Source organism: Herpailurus yagouaroundi, unplaced genomic scaffold (assembly GCF_014898765.1).
Source record: "Herpailurus yagouaroundi ecotype Mexico unplaced genomic scaffold, PumYag 100, whole genome shotgun sequence".
In the NCBI taxonomy this organism is placed as follows: domain Eukaryota; kingdom Metazoa; phylum Chordata; class Mammalia; order Carnivora; family Felidae; genus Herpailurus; species Herpailurus yagouaroundi.
This window is the reverse complement of record NW_024412391.1, coordinates 48,734,513-48,741,586: the sequence shown is the minus strand read 5'-3', so window position 1 is coordinate 48,741,586 and position 7,074 is coordinate 48,734,513.

Sequence of the window (7,074 nt, the reverse complement as noted above, 5' to 3'; positions counted from 1 at the left end):
AAATAAATAAAAACTGCTATATAACCTTTTAGAGAATACTATGTGACCCTTTGGAATTGGCTTTGTATTTTCATTTTTTTATTTTTTAAAGTTTATTTATTTATTTTGAGAGAGAGAAAGCACGAGTGCACCAGCAAGAGACGGTCAGAGGGAGAGAGGGAGAAAGTGAGAGAAAGACAGAATCTCAAGCAGGCTCCGTGATCAGCTCAGAACCCAATGCGGCGCTCATTCCCCCGACCCTGGGCTCATAACCTGAGCCTAAATAAGAGTCAGATGTTCAACCGACTGAGCCACCCAGGTGTCCCTTGGAATTGGCTTTTTAAAGTCAGCATAATTCTCTGGAGATTCATCCAAGTAGTTGTATTTATCAGGTCAACTGTTCCTGTTTATTGCTGAGTAGTCACGATGTGTCCGTACCACAGGTCTTAACTATCACCTGTGGAAGGACACTTGGGTTGATTCTAGTTTTGGGGGTATTACAGATAAGGCTGCTATGAACGTTTATGTGAAGGTAGTCTTCATTTCTTTGGAGTAAAGAGCGCACTTACTGAGTCATCTGGTAGTTGCAAGTTAGTTCCAGATGAAATTGCCAAATTTTCCCAGACTGGCTCTACCATTTCACATTCCCAACAGCAACGTGGTGAGCGATCCAATCTCGCCTCCTCGATTGGGTTCGACTCCAGACGCGTCTTCTCCTGTATTTGTTGTTGTTACTATTTCTTATTTTAACCATTCTGAGAGATGTGTAGTGATAACTCAGTGTGGTTTTCATTTGCATTTCCCTGATGGCTAATAACATAGAACATCTTTTCATGTGCTTATTTACCATCTTGATTTCCTCTTTGATAAAATGTCTTTTTTCTTTTCGCCCTTTTTATAATTGGATTGTTTCTTCACTGTTGAATTTTGAAAATTCTTTTTACGTTCTCAATATTAGCCCTTTGTCAGATATGTGTCTACAAATATTTTCTACCAGTCTTTAGTGGGTCTTTTCATCTTCTTCACAGATGATTTCACCAAGCAAAAGTTTTTAGTTTTGATGAGATTCAATTTACCACTTTTTCCCCCCGAAACAGTTATAATTTTACATTTTATATTTCAGTCTATGATCCATTTTGTGTTCCTTTTTTTTAAGATGTGAGATTTAGGTCAAGTTTTATATTTTCCCCCTATGTTCAGTTGCTTTAAGCAGCATTTGATGAAAAGGCTATCCCTCCCGCATTGAATAACTTTTGCACCTTAGTTGAAAGTCAGGTGAGCATGTCTGTGTGGGGCCACTATTTGGTTCTCTATTCTGTTCCCTTAATACCCCTGAATCAGTACCACACCATCTTCATTACCGTAGCTGTATAGTTAAGACCGCAGGATCAGATGGAGTAATTCTTCCTACTTTATCTCTCTTTGTAAAGATTATTTTAGCTACTCTGGGTCAATGCTTTTCCCTATAAATTTAAGAATAAGCTTGCCTATATCTACATAAAGACTTGCTAGAATTTTGATAGGAAATGTATTAAGCCTATAGATTAACTGGAGGAGAATTAACATCATTACAATATTGATTCTTCCAATCCATGATCAAGTTATGTCTCTCCATTTATTTATGTCTTTTTTGATTTCTTCTATCAGAATTTGTTATTTTCAGCATATAGATGCTATACATGTTTTTTGTGTTTTTTTTAATTTTTTTAATGTTTTAAAGCTGTCAGCACAGAACCCGACGCGGGGCTCGGGCCCACAGACCGTGAGATCATGACCTGAGCCGAAGTTGGATGCCTAACCGACTGAGCCACCCAGGTGCCCCAATGCTGTACATGTTTTAAGTGCATACATAAGTATTCATTTTCTTTGGAGCAATTATAAATAGTATTTTTACAACGATGTTGCAAATTATTTTTAATTTCAGCTTCTGTATATTAACTGTTCCTATATAGAAATGCAATCAATTTTTGTACGTTGTTCTTTTATCCTGTGACCTATCTGAACTTACTTATTACTCCTAGGAGGTTTTGGGAAATTCTTAGAGATTTTCTACATAGACAATCGTGTCACCTGCAAATAGAGACCATTTAATTGCCTCCTTTCTAAATAATATGCCTTTTATTTCTTTTTATGTTTTAATGTTTATTTATTTATTTTTGAGAGAGAGAACAAGTATGGGAGGGGCAGAGAGAGGGAGACACAGAATCTGAAGCAGGCTCCAGGCTCTGACCTGTCAGCACAGTGCCTGATGCAGGACTTGAATTCATGAACCGTGAGATCATGACCTAAGCCAAAGTCAGATGCTTAACCGACTGAGCCACCCAGGTGCTCCTATGCCTTTTTTTTTTTTCTTGCCTTACTGCAATGGCTAGATCCCCCAGTACAATATTGAATAAAAGTAAAAGAATTGTTTAAAATGTTTAAATTTTCTAATTTTTTAAATCAGTTTTTTAAATATTTTTTTAATGTTTATTTTTTTTTAATTTTTTTTTTCAATGTTTATTTATTTTTGGGACAGAGAGAGACAGAGCATGAACGGGGGAGGGGCAGAGAGAGAGGGAGACACAGAATCGGAAACAGGCTCCAGGCTCTGAGCCATCAGCCCAGAGCCCGACGCGGGGCTCGAACTCACGGCCCGCGAGATCATGACCTGGCTGAAGTCGGACGCTTAACCGACTGCGCCACCCAGGCGCCCCAATGTTTATTTATTTTTGAGGGAGAGAGCAAACAAGCATGAGCAGGGGAGGGGCAGAGAGAGGGGGGCATACAGAGGATCTGAAACAGGCTCTGTGCTGACAGCTGTGAGCCTGATGTGGCCGCTTGAACTTACAAACTGTGAGATCACGACCTGAGCCGAAGTCAGAAGCTCAACTGACTGAGGCACCCAGGCGCCCCATAACTTTTTTATTGTTTTAGCTGCAGGTTGTGGCAAATAGCAAAATTCGTCTGCAGCTTTCTCTCTTTCTACCCTCTCCCTCCTCCTGATGACTAGAACATCTGGCCCATGCATATTATTCAAAATGTCTGATTGTAGTCAACAGATGTGATTTTCTTTTTTTTATTTTTTTATTTTTTTTTTATTTAAAAAATTTTTTTTTCAACGTTTATTTATTTTTGGGACAGAGAGAGACAGAGCATGAACGGGGGAGGGGCAGAGAAAGAGGGAGACACAGAATCGGAAACAGGCTCCAGGCTCCGAGCCATCAGCCCAGAGCCTGACGCGGGGCTCGAACTCACGGACGGCAAGATCGTGACCTGGCTGAAGTCGGACGCTTAACCGACTGCGCCACCCAGGCGCCCCAGTGATTTTCAAAAACAAAAAGAATAGTAAAAGTTTAGCATTTCTCTTGGGGATTAGTGAGCAACGTTTTATATTTTTTCATCATGGCAGCATCGTGTGAGGCAGCTACAAAATGGCACATTTTTTTGTTGGATGCTATGGACTTAATTGCCCCCCCCCCATATTTATATGTTGAAGCCTTACCTCCAATGTGACTGTATCTGAAGATAAGGTCTTTAGGGGGTAAAGTTGAGTGAAGTCAGAAGAGTGGGGCCCTCTTCCCAGATAACGATCGGCTTTATAAAAAGAGGAAGACCTCTCTCCCTCTCCCTGCCATGTGGGCACATGGGGAAAAAGGCAACTGTCTCCAAGCCAGAGGAGAGCTCTCACCAGACACTGAATCAGCTGGCACCTTGATCTCGTACTTCCCAAACTCTACAATTCTGAGACAATAAATACCTATCGCTTAAGCCACCCAGTCTGTGCTATTTTGTTATGGCAACCTGAGCTGACTGATACATGGGATGTGTGCCAGTGATACCCTAGGGGAAAAGCCCTCGCTATGCTTGGCCAGCCCACGCTACATAAGAAAGCAATGGTGGTACGTCTTGTCCTAAGGTCCTAGGGAAGAAAGCAAAGGAAGTGTGATTCAGTTTTTATGCTCGAGATCTCATTATCAGCAGCAGGAGAGATTGCTAGGGTTCCCACAATGTTTCATGACAACTAAGCGGAACACTCTACCTTGATCAGGGAATGCTTCCCAATATGGAGGTAGCATGAACCCTGTAAAAACAGAGGTCCACACAGACCAGCAAGCCCAGGGATACCTAGAAGGGTGGTTCTCGGGTTAGCATGCCTCGGAACCACCTGAGGTGCTTGTTCGAATTGCAGATACCTGCCCTACCCTTCCAAATGTGGATTCAATAGGTCCAGCATTAGGACGAACAACTATGCCAGTTTGCACAGTACTGTCCTGGTTTCACTAAAACCATGCTGCTCGGGAAACCCCTTAGTTCTGGGTTTAGGTGCTGGAATCTGCCCATTTAACAAGCATTATAGTAAATTTGGATGTGAATAATCTTCAGACTATCCTTTGAGAAATGCTGACCTGGAGAGTTGATGTTAACTTACAATTTTTATCAGGTGGAAGGAGAAGATGTTATAAAGAGCGCCTGTGAAAAGAACTTGCTGGATTTTAAGCATATTCACTTTTAAGCCCAGATTGTGGATGGGAAAATGACAACTTACATATTTCAGTAAACAACACCCACCAGACTTGAGCACCTAATGTCCTCCTTTTGCCAGTGCCCAATTTGTGACATTCATGGTAACTTTTGCTTCTGAAACACTGCTTTGCTTTTCAGACATCATTCTTTTTTTTTTTTTTTAATTTTTTTTTCAACGTTTTTTATTTATTTTTGGGACAGAGAGAGACAGAGCATGAACGGGGAGGGGCAGAGAGAGAGGGAGACACAGAATCGGAAACAGGCTCCAGGCTCCGAGCCATCAGCCCAGAGCCTGACGCGGGGCTCGAACTCACGGACCGCGAGATCGTGACCTGGCTGAAGTCGGACGCTTAACCGACTGCGCCACCCAGGCGCCCCTTCAGACATCATTCTTGTTGACTTCGACATCTAGGTGTCCTGCTTCTTGACTTTCTCACATTCTGCATCAATCAATGTTCAGTCAAGAAACAGGAATGATGGCAGTAATTTGCACAGAGAGAATTTAATGTGAAGAATTGTTAGCTAGGTATAAAATTCTTAGCAAGGTAACTGAAAGGGTAAATTGAGAATACTAAGTTATTACTGCCATAGGCAGCGACCAACCCTAGGGCTGGGTGGAGGAAAGGGAGGAGGCCAGGATTATCAAGTAGACAGTGAGAAGAGGGCCTGGAGAGCGGAAACCCACGCCTCTGAGGAGCAGTCTGCTCCGTGGTGCTGGTGTCTCTGAGATGGGCTCCAGAAAGCCGGTGCTACAAGGGTTGGGAAAACACAAACTGGACCCCTTGGCTGCTGTGGGAAGGAACCGCTGCCTGGGTGAAGAAGCATGGCTGGGGTAAAACGGACAGAATAGGGAAACAGGAAGGAGTAGGCCCCTTCTTCCTCCTCCAGCCCTACAGTCTCACTCTGGACTCCCCCACGGGCACAGCGTAACAGGGAGCCATGGTGGAAAAGCACAAGTGAGTTGCAAAGTTCCAGCCCTACTATCACAAGGGAAAGTACAGAAAACGAGCTTGGAGGTAAGAGACAAGGGTGTAACAATGGGTGCATCTCCTCTGACATTTTCTTCCACCTCACCTTCATTGGTCTCTCCCATGATCATATGCTAGAGACTGTCACCACTGATATCTGCATTACCTCTGGAATAATAATCCCAAGCATCTCACTCTCTGACAATTTACTGCCATACCTAAGGCTCACCGGCTGTAATTTTGTTGTTCCAACATCACTTTGACCTCATTAAGACCTCTGATCCATTGACACTTGATAGACACTCACCATTGAGCTTTTTCCAGCTGCACTTTCCTCCTTCAACAGCTTGGATTCCATGTTATGATAATCACTTCCTTACCCTTAAATCCCTGGATTTTCTCTCCTTGTGTACTACTTGCCCATCAGAATGCCATATCTAGTTAAGTCCAAACAATCCGACCAGTTCATGCCTGCACCAAAGCAGCTGACCATAGACTATTTTCACTTTAATTGACCATAAGTTTTGAACAGATTCTCAATATTCCTCAACAATTTGACTGTATCTTCTTTGTGGGTTTACTTCTCTCCCTTCCCAAGTAAAATGTCACATTTTACAATTTCTCTTTTTCCCCCAGTCTCATTCACTCTACCTCTCTCCCCATCACTGCCAGCACTGACCTGCTCTCTCATTTAATGGCAAAACCAGAAACAATCATTGGGTAGGGCTCCCTCAACTTTCTGTCACTGGATAGACCAACCTGACTGTATCTGAGCCTATACTATTTGCTTTTCTTCTTGCAAAATGGGTGATGTGACTGTTTCTAACAAGAATCACCCCTTCTGTTTGGGCTCTGGCTTTCATCTCCTCTTCTTCCCAAGGACTTCACTCCTGCACCTATCATCTCCTAATTTCCTGTAATCAGTTTTTCCCTCTCTATTGGATTCTTCTCTATGGCTTATGAAAAGCCTCACAACTTGAAAGAAAGAAGGAAAGAAAGAAAAAGAGGGGAGGAGAGAGAGAAGAGAAGATGAAAGAAAGAAAGAAAGAAAGAAAGAAAGAAAGAAAGAGAAAGAAAGAAAAAAAAGAAAGAAAAAGAATCTTCGAATTCACAAAGCCCTTTCAGCTACTAATCCATGTCCTCCACTTGACAACAAAATGTTCTGGAAGAGTTGCCTGTGGTACCTATCTTTATTCCCATATGTCCTACTCTCTCCAGAACCCAAATTATTTGGGTTTCTATCAGCATTAACAAAGACATGTGTTGCCAATAATGATGGTCATTTCTCTCTCTTTTTTTAATACTCAAAACAATTTTTTTAATGTTTATTGATTTTTGAGAGAGATGGAGCATGAGCAGGGGAGAGGCAGAGAGAGAGGGAGACATAGAATCTGAAGCAGGCTCCAGGCTCTGAGCTGTCAGTACACAGCCCAATGTGGGGCTTGAACCCACAAACTGTGAGATTGTGACCTGAACCAAAGTTGGACGCTTAACCAACTAAGCAACCCAGGTGTCTCTCTCTCTCTTTTTTAATGTTTATTTATTTATTGTTAGAGAGAGAGAGCAAGCACACACGCACACTGTCAGCGCGGAGCCCAACGCAGGGTTTGAACTCACAAAC